Raw genomic sequence first — 15,864 nt, 5'->3', positions numbered from 1 at the left:
CTGGTTCCAGACATTGCACACATTACCTCAGTACATCTTCTATTGGTCCGAATGTGGTGTGTGAGCAGCTGGGAATTAGAGTTCTCATGCAAACAGCCATATGGCCAGATGAAACTTGTGGGAAAAATTGGAGGATAGATTTTTGGATATCTTAAAGTCTCTGCCACACAGATGATGAGGAAAGACACTCTGGCAGAAATTCTATTGCTTTGGGTTGATAGTAGAGTATCTGGGAAGGATATGGTGAAGGCATCTTTTGGGGTAGCTGGCTTTCTAAGACAGCACTACCCATTCTATTCTGTTTCTGGTCTTAAAGTACAAACTTCCACAGGGGGAGACCTTTATGGTGTATTTGATAAAATACTCAAAATACAGAGGCTCGGCAAATACTTGTCACAGATAATTTGAGAATTTCCCCAGGATCTAGTTTTGAGTTGAGTGGCCATGGGAGGTTATGGCTGCTTTTATTTGTTATGAATGAATTTTGTATCTATACAGATAGCCACATATCCCTATCATATTTGAAATAGGGAGGGATCTTATGAAGTTTTGTGAAAAATTCTATATTCGATGAGTAGCCCCCAAAACAAAGCCTGGAATTTCGACCTAAAGGAGGGTTTTTCCCCTTCTAATTATAATAATATTTGTGTTTATCAGCAAAAAACTACTTTACACCTTTATCAACAATGATGAAGATTGTGGGGCTGGGGTAGGGGTGGGTGGGGAGTAGGTATCAGTCCAGAATCTGTCATTAACAGCATGAATGACTATGGATAAGACCTTCCTGGGTCTCAGTTTCCTTATTTATGAAACAAAGTGTGGTAGATCGAAGATGGCCACAAATTCCCATTGACGAGTGGCATCTAATTCCACTCCTCCTGAAACTGGGCTAGCCTAAGTAACTTGCTTAACCCATACAATGTGGCTGGGACTTTTGCTGAGGCAAGCTCGTAAGCAGCCCTCCAGCTTCAGTGTGGGCCTCTTGGTACCTTCTCTGTCATGACCCAGCCACCATGCTGTGAAAACCCCAAGCCACGTGGAGAAGCCATGTGCAAACGGACACTTCAGTCTCCAGCCCTGGAGATTTCAGCTGCCAGCCAGCACCCATACCTGCCCTGGGAGGGAGCCATCTGGCACGTCGAGGCACCCGAGCCTTCAGACGATGCACCCTATCTGACCACCGCAACCTCGTGGGAGACCCCGTGAGAACCTCCAGCTAAAGCCAGAAAACCCCTGAACCATATATGAGAGAATAAGTGATTGTTTCAAGTTACCGGTTCTGGGGTGGTTTGTTATGCAGCGACAATTGACTGGATCACGAAGGATTTGTACAGACTTCCTTTCTGGGGCTTTTGGGCTTACTAAGCATCAATTCTCAGTAAGCACAACCCGTCCCTCAGGGTGGGTCAGGAGCCTCGGGTCTGCCAAAGCCGAGCCCTGGAGGGCTGGAGAGCGCGAGCTGGGGCGCCTGTCACTCCTGCGCGCACAGGGCGATCTCGCGGAGTCGCGGGGGGGCGGTTCCTGCACACAGAAAGGGAGTGCTTTTAGGGGCAAAGGAAGCTCGCTGCGGGGTACGGACGTCTTTCTAATGTCAGCAGAGAGAGGCCGATGCGGGAAGTTATCCACAGATGGGGGAAGGGAGAGGACGCGAGAGGGGGAACCGCCTTCTCCAGGCCTTCGGCGAACGGGGATCGGGGACCGACAGGGTTTACCCGCGGGAAGCGGCAACCCGGCAGCCCGGGCCTGGCCGCGCAGGCGCTGAACGCGCCTTTGCTGTAGTCCTTTGCTGTAAGACAGTGAGAGAGAAACGATGAAGTAGGGACAGAAGAGAACGGCGGCAGGCACTCCCACTTCCCTACTCAACAGCCTGCCTTCCTTTCTTGCTGAGAACCCTGGTTAATGTGCGTGTGTGTGTGTGCGCGCGCGTGTGCGTGTGTGTGCGCGCACGTGAGTGTGCGTGTGTGTGTGTGTGTCCAGAGGGCTGGTGGGATGCTAACAGGCCCAAGTCAAAAGCCCCATTCCCTAGTCTTCCTTGCAGTGAGTAGCGGCCATATGACACCGTTCCGGCCAAAGAGACCTAAGTACAGCTCACTGGATGAAACTTCTAGAAAGTGTGTAAATGGGTGTAAATTCACTTGACATGAGCTCTTTGCCCTTTGCCCAACCCCCTTTAGCAGCTCTCGGGCTGGGACTAAGCATTTTCATTTTTCCCAAGTTCCCTGACTGATGCTGATGCTGATGCTGACGCTCCCAGGGACCACACCCTGAGCACCACTGCTCCAGGACTTTGGGGCTATGAAAAGCGGTTGTCCAAAGGAATGAGTTGGCAAATCACATGTGAGTTGTTAGAAATTCTTTCTAGTCCACAAAACAACCTAAGGATGTCCAGGAGATGGGACAAGTCTGAAACATTTGAGTAATGACTGGAAGCATAAAGGGAACCGGACGCTACCACTAATTGTCACCAATGGAGTAAACAACACGTGCCTGTGTTCTTCAGGAATGGCGGGGATGCAACCAGAAAAGAGAGTTCTCCTTGATGGCACGTCCACACGCGGCTCCCACTCATCTCTCTCGGCCAGCCGCCCGCAGCCTGTTCTCCATCACTGTCCAGCCGTTCCCCACCTGCCTCGAGTCTGTGGCGTGGGCCGTGCAAGTGGTTCTCGATCGCAGGCATGTTTTATCCATCATGACTTGGTTGTTACGATACACAGTGTTTATTTTTCTTCATAAAAAGATGCAAGCTGTGCGCCTCCAAATGCTGGCAGCTCAGAATATTCCATTTGTTTGTGAAGAGACAGACTGGATGGCACAATTTCAATCAAACTATGAAATGCAGGCTGGCATGCCTGGAGAGAAAGATCATAACAGTGTGTACTCTTCTTTCTGAGAAGCCGCGGACTGCACACGTGGTTAACTCATCAGCCCCTGGAAGGCGTCCTGGTGGATGTGTTCCATCAGCCATGGCTAAGCAGGAAGGGGATTCTGTCAAAGCTGTCTGTCCTCTCCCTGGGGACAGGCGGGGCCACATGACACATGCTGTGCCACATTAATTCACTCTGGGTGGAAGGGGTTGTGTCCTTTGAATTCCCAAATGGAAATGGCTAGAGTTTTTTTTTTTTTCTAATTACAAAAGTAATAAATGGTCATTTAGATTTTTTCCAGGAATAAAAAGACTAAAGACTAAACAACACACCAAACAAAAAAGAACTCCACGAGGACTATAATTTCTTCTTGATTTTTATCTATCTACCTGTCTATAACTGACCTGCCTTTTGCAACCATAGGCTTCTCTCCAAGTACACATATAGAGATCTATACCTTAATTTTTATGGCTGAATGTTATTCCACCGTGTAGCTATATCAGCCCCCTATTGAGAGACGGTTGGTTACCGGTTGTTTTTTTCTTTTAAAAACTATACTATGTTGAACGTCGTTATGCGTCTTACTCCCTTTGTTTTCCTGTTTGTTTTGGGTAAACTTCTAGCGGTGGAATTGCTGGAGAAATGCATTTGATCAACATTCCTGAACTGCCCTCCCCAAAGTCTGCGGGAATGACACCCACCCCCATCACTTATGAGGCTGACCCCAGCTTCACACCCGCATTATCACCACAGGGCACAAATCTTTGTCACTTTCTGGAGTGATTTTCTCTTAGGTTTCTGAATGATTAGCATACCTTGACATGGACAACCTTTACATAATAAAGTTTTTAATTTTTCTTATTAACATAAATTGTAGTTATATGAAATATTTTATTGGTTGTCTGCTTTCTTATTTTAGCTTTCCATTATGACAATGATTAAACATTGAAGAAAGTTGAAATAGTAGTACAATAAACATCCATATACCCTCCATCTAGATCAATTATTTACATTTTGCTATATATAATTTAGCTTTTTTTTTTTTGAGACGGAGTCTTGCTCTGTCACCAGGCTGGAATGCAGTGGCATGATCTTGGCTCACTGCAGGCTCCACCTCCTGGGGTTCACACCATTCTCCTGCCTCAGCCTCCCGAGTAGCTGGGACTACAGGCGCCCCCCACCATGCCCGGCTAGTTTTTTTTTGTATTTTTAGTAGAGACGGGGTTTCACCATGTTAGCCAGGATGGTCTCCATCTCCTAACCTCGTGATCCACCCGCCTTGGCCTCCCAAAGTGCTGGGATTACAGGCGTGAGCCACTGCACCCAGCCTAATTTAGCTATTCTTTCTATGCATTTAAATTTTCAGAACTCTCACAACACTTTGATTGCACCTAAGAGAATTTATCAACAATTGTATAGTGTCCTCTAATGTCTAGTGCATAGTCAAACTGACCCAGTATATGTAGAGTAGTATTTCCTCAGAACAGCTACTACAGAAGATGTGGAGATTCTATTCAGGGGTCTCCATCTTGGTTTATGCAACAGAACCATCTGGGACTATATTTTTAACAAGTGCTGGGGATTGAAATAAAAATTCTTCAGGGAAACCATTAAAGAAAAAATTCTTCTGGTAGGGAGGTCATAGATCCCAGGCCTTAGTGGAGGTGGGAATTGGGATTTGAAGACTAGAGGATCAGTTTAATGGCAAAACTGGGCCAGAGGAGAGGAGCGGCATGGCGGGAGGGTGAGTTAGATGGCCCCTCCCGGGACTGAGAAGCTTGTCGTCCTGGCTCAGCCCAGCCTTTGCTGTATGTAGGATCCTACAGAAAGCAGAGAGGTGGGAGTTAGGGAGGGGGTAGAAATTTTTTTAATGAGAGATCTTCCTGCAAGTTCGCAAGCTTATCCAGCAACAGGCTACTAAGGGGCCCCTGGTACACAAGAAGTGGCAGGGCAGAAAGAAGACGGGATCGGTGACTTTCCAGCACGGTGTCATTGCCACAATTTGTCCAGCACATGGAAAGTGAGTAGTGAGCTAACAGCAGTTCAGGAGATGCAATTTGGATGTTGGGGGCTGGAGAGAGTGTGGTGATGGTGTACAAATCCCACAGGCTCCCGACAAAGCCATCTCCCGAGTCCAGGATTGTTATGAATTTCCCGTGACCAGGGCCTGGGCACGCTGATCTACTCCCTGTGCCCTGTCGCCGACGTTTCCAAGGCTTAGTCTTGTTTCTGATGCCCTGTGGAAAAAACAATGGCAGTTTAGTCTGAAGTTACCCAAATCGTTCGCTGCCAGGGGAGTTCACTTCATTTAGAACTTGGAACCACCACGGTTTTCAATAGGATGCTTAATTAACTGGGCCCTGCAAAATAGGCAATAAGCTTCCTGGCCTGCTTAACCAAGTATTGTCTCTCTTGTTCTGACTGCAGTCATGTGTTTTATTTTCCCACTTTTTATTAGCTTCCAGCTGGAGGCCAAGCTACATGAGCCCCCCATGGCCTTCCTTTTGGGAATGGTGGAACTCAGCTGTACATTCACCTTCTGAGCTCCTCAAATGTCTTCCAACACTGTTCCAATGGCAGACAAAAAAATTATTGAAAATGAGATTTCCATTGTGGCAGTAGTTTGCTGTCTTCCATTTTAGAATGCAATCTTATTTTTATTTATATCTTTTTGGATTTATATTAATTGAGATTACGTAAGCTAGCAGGGTGTTTTTAATGAGGTTGGTGATGCCAAACCTAAAAGAGTTGAAATCCCCTTGTAATCACATATAGGTCAGAGAAAGGTAGGGAATGCCCCACAGAGAAGCTGGGGATGCGTTCGATTTTTGCTCTTTTCCAAAGTGTGGCTTCCTTTTGAAATGTCTTTGCCTTCAGTTTGAAATCATCAGTCATTTGTTAATCAGTGGCTAAAATTCGGTATTTGTAGCAGAGGGAAGAGAGAGGGAGAAAGAGAGAGAGGTGAGGTAGGTGTCAGGCATCAGGGTCTTGGGGCATCAGTCTCAATTTAGCTATTTCTGAAGCCACCCACTCTGAGGCTCGGTTCCCTCAAATCCTTTATTTTTTTCTGATCTTGGACATCTTGCTCCAGATCTGGGACTCCAGCAGCACAAATGAACTCTTCAAAACCAGAATATTGCCTTTTTTATTGCATTTGCTGGGATGGTCAATGCAAATTCCATCCTCCCCTCTTAGAACTATAATATGAGTTTTGTGTTTAACCCTAATTAGGAGAAAACTTTGTGAATAAATAGCACCTGTAAAATACCTCTACCAAAGCCAGGTTATGGGAGAAAACTCTTGTTATTTCTCAAGTTTGCCTGAGAATTGTCTTATGGACAAATCCCAATTCTCTCATATTTGGAATATGTGAAAAACTAAAGCATGGAAAATTGAAGTACTTCAGTCACTTCTCTAGATGACCTGAAACTACTAGCATATGAGCTGTCTGTCCATCCATGCATCCATCCATCCATCCATCCATTTAGTCATTCTTTCTACTTCATTTGAATGGATGGATAGATGGATGGATGGATGGACAGACAGCTCACATGCTACTGTAAGCATCTACTGTATTCTTATTCTTTTTCTTTTTCTTGTTTTTGAGACATAGTCTCACTCTGTCCCCTAGGCTGGAGTGCACTGGCACGACCTCGGCTCATTGCAACCTCTGCCTCCCAGGTTCGAGTGCTTCTCCTGCCTCAGCCTCCCGAGCAGCTGGTACTATAGGCGTGCGCCATCACGTCCAGCTAATTTTTGTATTTTTAGCACGGACATGGTTTCACCATGTTGGCCAGGCTGGTCTCGAACTCCTGACTTCAGGTGATCTGCCCGCCTTGGCCTCCCAAAGTGCTAGGATTACAGGCGTGAGCCACTGCACCCGGCCAGCATCTACTGTATTAACCATACTTCCCCCTTCTGTAAACTTGATGCTTTCACATCTGCCCTGCATTCCTATGTGGTACACACCTTGTTTTGGACAACCCACTAATATGCCTGAGTCACCCTGCCTGGGCCTCCTGCCTCCCTTGTTGCCTCCTCCGGGGAGTGTGCTTTTAAAACATAAACTGGCCGATCTGGAATCCACACCTCCATCTACCTCCCTTATTGGGTTTTCACACTCAAAAGAGGAGGCAAGAGCTGGCACAGGTGAACAATTTAGAGGTGGAGGGAATATCAGAACCAAATATTTCTCTTTCCTCTGTGAATCAAGGGGCTAGTGGGGGCTGGAGGTGTAAGACAGCAGGGCAGGGCATGCTGAGGGCCCCATGAAGAGGGGAACACACAGCACACAGGCAAAGGAGCATGTGCCAAGTTGCATTTTGCCCTCATGGAGCTGACAGTCTGGCCGGGAGGCAGGCAGGCTCACCCCCAGCTATGAGAACAAAGCAGAATGCTGAATGTGCTCCAACAACTAACTGTGAGCATCGCAGTGGGGGACCAGGAGAAGTTTCCCAGAGGACATGGACTTTGAGTTGTCTTAATGGATGTAGGGAGGCCAACAGACTGAGAAAAAAAGGGGACCGATCCTTTAGTTGCAAATATGGCAAGCAGAAACGTCAACCCCCCTCAGCAGAAAAATAAGAGTAAATCCAAGGGATGCTGGTAGAGGGTGAGGATGGATTTAAAACGGTGCCTGCTGCTTTTTCTCCATCTTGGAGCGTGGAGAGCCTCGGCAGCTTCTGAACAGCGATGAGCGTGTTTCTAATTACCACATCAAGCCTTTGATCTGCTTTAATTGTTTGTTTCCCCCTGCAAACGCAAATTTGACTCACTGGTGCTGTGTTTAGCCAGCTGCTCCGCTTGGAGGTGCTCGGCATTGGGCCATGCCTATTTCCCAAATGAGACACAAATGCCCTGGCTTCCGTTCAGCCCTGCACATATTGAGCTCCTACTATGCGCTTGGTGATGGGGAGTGCAGAAACTAATAGAGTCTCTGTCTGAGGTTGCCTTGAATGGTTCTGAGTCTCACTCTCTTTCCACCCTGCCCCTCTCCCAGCCCCCAGGAGATTCTGGAAGAAGACAGAAGACAGTAGGATAAAATTCTGATCAAATCAGAACCCAATATACAGAAATATGAACATCTTGCAGGTGGGTCAAAACTGGAGACTGCCAGTTTTTAAAATAAGCTTTCTAGGTAGGTCTCGTGGGATTTAGAGTTTCAGCTCTGCATTTGAAGATTCTGCATCTCTGTTGTAAAACCTTCAGCAATCATCAGATGAAGATGTATGTGGTTCACCTGATTGGCTTACTAAAGCAGGAGACCGTCAAGCCAAAAGAAAACGGTCTTAAAATACAGGCTTGTGAATTATAGAACTGAAAGATACTTTATTCAGGTATATTCTACATATCATATACTTCATCCATTTCAAGTGTATAGTTCAATGATTTTTTTCTTTTTTTTTGTTTGAGATGGAGTTTCACTCTTGTTGCCCAGGCTGGAGTGCAATGGTGTGATCTCGGCTCACTGCAACCTCCGCCTCCTGGGTTCAAGCGATTCTCCTGCCTCAGCCTCCGAAGTAGCTGGGATTACAGGCGCCTGCCACCACGCCCAGCTAATTTTGTATTTTTAGTAGAGACAGGGTTTCACCATTTTGGCTAGGCTGGTCTCGAACTCCTGACCTCAGGTGATCCACTTGCCTCTGCCTCCCAAAGTCCTGGGATTACAGGCGTGAGCCATCTTGCCTGGCCTAAATGCCTTTTCTTAAAAGGGGAAATCCAGATCTGGTTTTTTGTTTTGTTTTGTTTTTTTGAGACAGAGTCTTGCTCTGTCACCCAGGCTGGAGTGCAGTGGCACCGTATCGGCTCACTGCAACCTCCACCTGCCAGGTTCAAGCAGTTCTTCTGCCTCAGCCTCCTGAGTAGCTGGGACTACAGGCACATGCCACCATGACCGGCTAATTTTTTGTATTTGTAGTACAGATGGGATTTCACCATGTTGGCCAGGCTGGTCTTGAACTCCTGACCTCTTGATCTGCCCACCTCAGGCTCCCAAAGTGCTGGGATTACAGGCATGAGCCACCATGCATGGCCCGAGCCTTCGTTTTTAAAGAAACTCAACTGAGCCCTGGAGGCAGAGTATGACTAATTGAGGTTGTTTCCGAATGTCAGGTGCTTGATTCCTGGGTATCTATTCAGTCTGGATCTTTAGTTGGCAAGTGATGAAAACCCAACTTGGCTAAACCTCAATAAAAGAACCACAATAAAGAAGGGAGTTTATTGGCTTACATAATGAAATGCCCATGGGGTAAGTCTAGCTTCAGGTGTGGCTTGATCCAGAGGCGCAAGGGATATTGTTAGTTCTTGGTTTCTTTCCAACTTGTGTGTTAATTCAAAGGCTCTATGTGCTGGTGAGATGGCTGGAACCCCTCTTCTTGGGTTCAAGTTCAGGTTCAAGTTCATTTGCTAAATGTCTGTTTCACATCTGTGTTTATGTGTGTGTTGTGATTGTGTGTTTTGTGCATGTGCATGAGTATATGTGTTTGTGTATGAGTTTGTGACTGCATGTTTGTGTCATATGTATTTATGAATGGGTGTGTGATTGTGTATGAGTTTGTGACTTAGTACGTTAATGTGTGGGTTTTGTGTTTGTGTGTTGCATGTGTTTATGCAGGTATGAGTGTATGTTTATAACTCTGTGTGTGTTGTATGCATATGAGTGTGTGTTTGTGTGTGTGTGTGTGTGTGTGTGTGGCAGGGAAGGCATCTGTGGCATAGAAATGATGCTGGGAAGCTCTGGGTGAGTCTTTGAATGCCATGGTGCTGTAGACTGAATTTCAAGTGACCAGAAGGAATTTTTAAACAGGATGAGCAGGTCATTTACACAATTCAGAGCTCACCGCTGAGCAGTGTGGGAGGCTGATGGGAGCAGGCAGGGGCTGCGGGGAGGCCCGAGAGGAGAGGGTCATGGAGTTTTAGCCTTGGCCTCTCGGCAGGGAGCCAGCTGCAGTCTTGGAAACAGTGACTAGAGGGGGTGGGGCCTTGAGTCCTAAGCCTGGCGTTCAGGTTCCAGCCCATCCCATACAGCAGGAAGGATGAGCCATACAGCGGGAGGGCAGCAGAAGCCCTGGAAGGCCATGAGGCTGCTCACCACTCTGGCAAGGCTCTCCTGCTGCCATGACCTGCTGGAGGGATGACTGGGCAGGGCGGCAGTCTGTGGCCTGATACTGCTCTGAAGAGTAAGTGGTACTCTTGGCCTGGACCTACTGGTTGGTGACTGGGGCCTAACCCTGACTACTCCAGTGGTTTCTGGAAGTTTCCATAAATGACTTTTAGGATGTCGTGGGAATAATACTTACTTATTTTGCTACTTCCTTATGGAAACCAAATGTGCATACATGTATTCATTAGCCATATATAAGATTGGCTCCATGGCAGACAGATGACTACCCCTTAGAGTCCCAATTCTTGGAGTGTGTTGCAAAGAAATCTGATGCCCACGGATGAATTAGTTCAGATAATCAGCGACTTTTTTTCAGATTATTTAAAACTTTCTTTTCTTTGGAAGGATGACTGAGAGTGAATTTGTAGGGAATTATACGTGGTTAGTGGGTAGAGCAGTAAGGAGGAGAACTGACATACAAATAAATCAGATTAAAAATTTGTTTCTGATGTCTGGGAGCCTGCCAGCTTTGACTCACCAATGGCGAATTGACTCCAACTCAAAAGATCCTTTAGATCCTTCTGTCTCAACCCTTTTCTCATATCATATATCCCATAATACAGCCAGACATAAGAGAATTGAGTCCAAATCCCTTATTGTTGCAGATGGGAAAACTGAGACCTATACAGGTCACATGCCTCTGAAGCTTACACAGTGTTTATGGCAAAGAAAAGGCTTGAACCTGGTGGTTAGCTACTGAGTCCCAGTATTTAAACATTTTTATTTCATTGCCTCCTTATGCAAACCAGGTGCACACAGATATGTTTATGGGGCATATATAAATTTGGCTCTGTAGATGAAGGCTGATTTTGGTTTGAGGTAAGAAAGAAAGCAGGAATATGGGATTGTCCTGCCAATTTTTGTATTTCAAAATAAGTAAATCTAAGTTGAATTTACAAGTATGCCTTCTTATTCTTTATTACCTTGACAATGGAATAGAAAGGGGAAGAAATTTATATGAAGATAAATGAGGGTAAATTGAGTGAGATAGGATAAAAGGGAGAAAAAAAACAAAAAACAAAAAAACAAAAAACAAAAAAACCAGATCTATTCCCAAGGGATTCTGTGAGAGAATGAGACTTCCTTTGCTGCATGTGTGATCATTGTTCATTTGTTCAAAGCCCTCATTCATCCTATGCTCCAGTCACCATAGTAAGGGCCTCATATATATCCTTTAACCATGTGAGGTTGGGGTTATTATCCTATTTTTAAAAAAAGACAACTGGGCTGGGTGCGGTGGTTCACACCCATAATCCCAGCCCTTTGAGAGGCTGAGGCAGGTGGATCGCTTGAGCCCAACCTGGGCAACATGGCAAAACCCCATCTCTACAAAAAATACAAAAATTAGCCAGGCGTGGTGGTGCGTGCCTCCCAGCTACTTGGGAGGCTGAGGCAGGAGGACTGCTTGAGCCCAGGAGGTCGAGGCTGCAGTGAGCCATGATCATGCCACTGCACTCCAGCCTGTGCAACAGAGGGAGACCCTGTCTCAAAAAATAAACAAAGCAAAAATAAAATATAATAAAATAAAAAAAGAAAACTACGGCTCAGAAGATTTCAGTAATTTGCTCGAGGTTACAAAGCTGGCAAGTGATAGATTCATTCTTGGAACTCATCATGTTGAAAGTCTTATGAATTAGAACTCTGCAAGCTTCTTTCCTTAAGGACAGGGCTACACATTGGTCAACTGAGAAGGAAAAGCATCTGTCCATTTCTATGCTTGGGGTAGGGTCCACATTTCTTTCCTGAAGATGGGTGAGAATAGAGGTATCCCTTTGCAGAGTCACCTAGAAGGTGGTTCACTGGGGGGAACGAGTTTACAGGTTCCCACCCCTGTCAAGGGTGTCAGCAGTGATCTGAGGTGAGAAAGGACCCCAGAGAGCAAAAACCTTGTATGGTGGCCCCGAATCTCATGCTGGGACCCAGCTTTTGGGCCAGCCAGTGACTGTGCCCCAGCCTAGCTAAGGGGAGGCTGCAGGGCTGTGAATCTGGGGCAGTTCTTGTGGGCCAACTGGGCTGGACTTTCCTTACAGCAGCAGCTTGGCTCTCCGTGTCGAAATGAGGCCATTCCTGAGCTTCTTGATATCCTCTCCCTTTTGTTTCTCTGGGTCTTCCTTGAATACAATACCAATCCCAGCTCTCAGTGGATGCAGAAGAAAGGACCTTGTCCAGGAGGAGGCTGAAGAAGCAGAGGCTGGGGTGGCCTGGTGGTCCCAGGAGGAGTCTTGCTTCCTTCTGTATGTGCCTTTGACCCATTGCAACATGGGCCTCTTTCTTGTGGTTTTCCTGGAGATCTTTCCTCCCTTGCTTGTCTTCCTGGACTGTCTCAGACTGAATGGGCAGGAGGTGAGACATGCCAAGGCGGAATGTCTTTCTTCCCTAACGCCCATTTCTGGACTGGGGAACAGTGAGGTCATTTACAAGTGTGTAGGGCAGGGGTGGGCAATCTTTTATGGGAGGGGCCAGATAGCAAATGCTTTAGGCTTTGCAGGTGGTATGATTTCTCTGTCGCACTACTGAACTCTGCCATGGTAGAGTGAAAGCAGCCGTAGACAGTACATAATGAATGGGCGAGGTTGTGTTGCAATCAAACTTTATCAAGACAGGCAGGGGGCTGGATTGGGTTCCCTGAGCTGTAGTTTGTTGAACTGGGTCAAGAAGGTGGAGCAGCCACTTTTGGCAGATGAATGCCATTGCCCCCCAGGGAAAAGATGTCTCACACAGAGCTGGGACTCCACAGGACCCCAAGGCAGAATTTGTACAGCCAAGAACTCTGTGTGCCAGCCTGTCCGTCAGCCCCACACAGCCCCACAGGCGATGTCTGTCTGGACTAGAAGGCTGGGGAATCTTGTTTTAGGGCATCATATTTAAGAAGCCACGGTGGAAATACGGGCTTGGACAATATTAGTGATGATGTCAGCTCATCCAGCTCAGCCTTCAGAGCTTGCCAGCTAGGGCTGGGCCAGGGCCTGGGGCCATGTTCAAAGGCTGATAAGCTTTCCAGAGACACGTTTCACTGACAGAAATATCCCCAGCACATGCTATTCCAATTCTGCTGGCCTCTTATGGTGCACTGTGGGAAGACGTGTGGGGTTTGAGTATATTATGTGGCAGGGCAGTTTGAAGACACAGAGGAGCCACAGTGAGGTTTGAGGCATGTGTCCTCATGACTGGAACGACCCAGGGCAGGCCAGATGCCCTAGGATGCAAGATGGAAGAGGGTAGGTGCCGTATGGTGAGCGGGCGGAGGAGGAAGAGCTTGCTTTTGGCTGGGATGCTGGCCTCCCAGAGGAGGTGGCAATTGTGGTGAGCCCTAAAGGATGGGTCACAGGTGGGAGTAATGAACATGGCCTGGGAGAGTGTGGGCATGCCTGGCTACAGCCAGTGGTTTATTTGGCTTTGAGCTATGGGGCAGATTCTATTTTCCAAAGATGATCCCAACAATATCTCCCATGCCACGCACTTTTCTCCTCATCAAGAGGTGGAGTTGAATTCCCCTCCCTCCGAATCGTGCAGCTGGTGACTTGTATGTTGCCACTGGAGTCCAGTGGAAGTGACACTGCGGGACTTGCAATGCTGGGACAGTAAAGGAGTTGCGGCTTCCGCCTTGAGAGTGGGAATGCTCACACAGAGCCCTGAGCCCCCACATGAGAATCCCACCACCCTGCGCCAGCCATGCCCTGGGGAAGCCACATTGAGGAGCAGCCACACTGAGGGGCTCTGGAGGGCAGTCCTAGTCCTAGTCATCCTCCTAATCCAGGAGACTCCAGCAGCAGGAACCCACTAGAAGGTCTGCTGGAGGAAATGGCTTACTTCAGGCTGTGCTTTCAGAAGAGGAATCGGCAGCAAAATCCAGGACAGAGTGGTGGCTGGTGGCTGGAGGGTGGGACCGGGAGACTGATGAAGTGCATTTTGGGCTGCTTTCCATGAGAAGTGATCTCAGGTGAGCTGTGGCTGCAGGCATGGAAAGGAAGGGCCATTGCAAGAGATGCTGCTGTGCAAGAACAGACAGGGTTCCCTCCTCACCTCTGCAGCTCCCAGCCCAAATCCCACATAACCCGTATCACATGATGTTCTTTGAAACCTGGCTGGCACTGGCTGTAAAAAGCAGGGCTTTCAGCTTCATTTAGGCCTGTAGTTCCTCATGGACCATTAGGTTATGTGTGTGAGAGTGGATAGAGCCCTCAGGAGCAGCTGAGTGGGTAACAAAGGTGGTCATCAGATTTTGACATGTGAAGGACACAAGGACCAACTGCTGTGATGGATCTGGGAGGACAGGCAGGCAGCAGTCTCCCTAAAAGCACTGAAGTAAGATGGGCTGCTTTATAGCCTACCCATGTGGGTGGCTACTGTGGAGTTATTTCAGGGGCAGGGACCCATTCCTGTTGTGGATGTGTCTTTTCATGGGGCTTCTGCCTTTGTTTCAACAGTCAGATATGAAGTTTACTCTTTAGATGCTTTAGGGTCTTGACTTTATACTATGAAGTAAATGACTGATACATGAGCCTTTCCTTTGTGAGAATTCTGAAGCCAAGAGGACTGGGCCACATGAAGGCTTTGGGCTGTTGAAAGAAATATAGCAGGATGGAGAGGAAAGGATGCAGAGGTGGAGGCTGGTAAAGTCCAAGCTCGCTGACTGCAAGTCTGTGCTTAGGCCTGAGTTCACCCCCAGCTAGAGCTATTTGGCTGGTACAACCAGCAGAACCCATTGTTAATGGCCAGTGTTTGTTCTGACTGGCTGGGGATCAGTTCTAACTTGTCGGGAATCTATTCTGATTGGTTGAATGTCCACTATAATTGGCTGGGCATTTGTTCTGATTGGCAGTTGTGAAGTGCATGTAAGGAGGCTAGACTCCAGCTCCAGGAGTAATTTGTGGGCCCCAGGTGTGGAAGCAAACACTGGGTGGCCAATCCAGTCCTGTCACTTTCACGAAGTCCACAGAAGGCATGAGTCTTAGGTCTCAACAATCCTACTTGCAAAACCTGTGAGCTCATCATCACCCTTTCATTTTTGGAATTCTCCTCCTCTTTCTCATGGTCCTAGAAGGCATTTTTCCCTCCCTTTTCTTAGCATAACCACTGTGGCAGAGACTATGGTGCCCCACCTATGCCTTCTCAAGCCCTCATCCTTCCCAAGCCCATTGACTCAAAGCCCACTGGAAGTCCACGTCCACCTGCAAGGCCATGTAGGCTCTTTGCCTTCCTCTGGCCACTGCAGCCCTCTGGCCTGCTCAGCCAGGCTGAAGGACAGGGCAGTTGATGTCCTGCCGGGAGCAATCTCAACAAATACTGTGTGGGATTTGATGAATAAATACCCCAGATTCTTTGCTTCTTGATTGGGATCACTCAGGGGCATCATCCACACGGTCTTCTGGAGTTCCTAACAGGCTTGAGCCCCAGTTGCCCACACTGATAACCTGCTGTCTCCCTCTAGTGGGATCTTTCCTCGTCTTCCTTCACTTCCCTACCTGCCCCAGTGCTGGTCCTGACTTCACCTCCCAGATAAACTCTATACACTGACATCCCTGTCCAGGGGGCTGTTTTGGAGGTTCTCAAACTCAGAGACATCTCTTCAAGGATGCCATGTTTCAGGGACACAAGAAGCAAATGGCACACAGGCAGCCCCTGCTGTCTGCCCTGTAACACAAGCTTTCTCTAAAGTCAGCGACCAAGAAAAAGCTTGGCTGTTCCTGGTTCTCAGAGGGGGAAAATACAACGAAAACAAAGCAAACTAATAATGTAGTTGATGGCCCTGTTCCATCTGTTATTTCAGAATCACTAATGAATAGTTAAAAAAAAATTGCCCTTCCCCAGCTCTAACAACTTTCCTCTGTGGTCATC

Source organism: Pongo pygmaeus, chromosome 13, assembly GCF_028885625.2.
Source record: "Pongo pygmaeus isolate AG05252 chromosome 13, NHGRI_mPonPyg2-v2.0_pri, whole genome shotgun sequence".
NCBI lineage: Eukaryota > Metazoa > Chordata > Mammalia > Primates > Hominidae > Pongo > Pongo pygmaeus.
The sequence above is the reverse complement of the archived record's forward strand: the minus strand, read 5'-3'. Positions refer to the sequence as shown.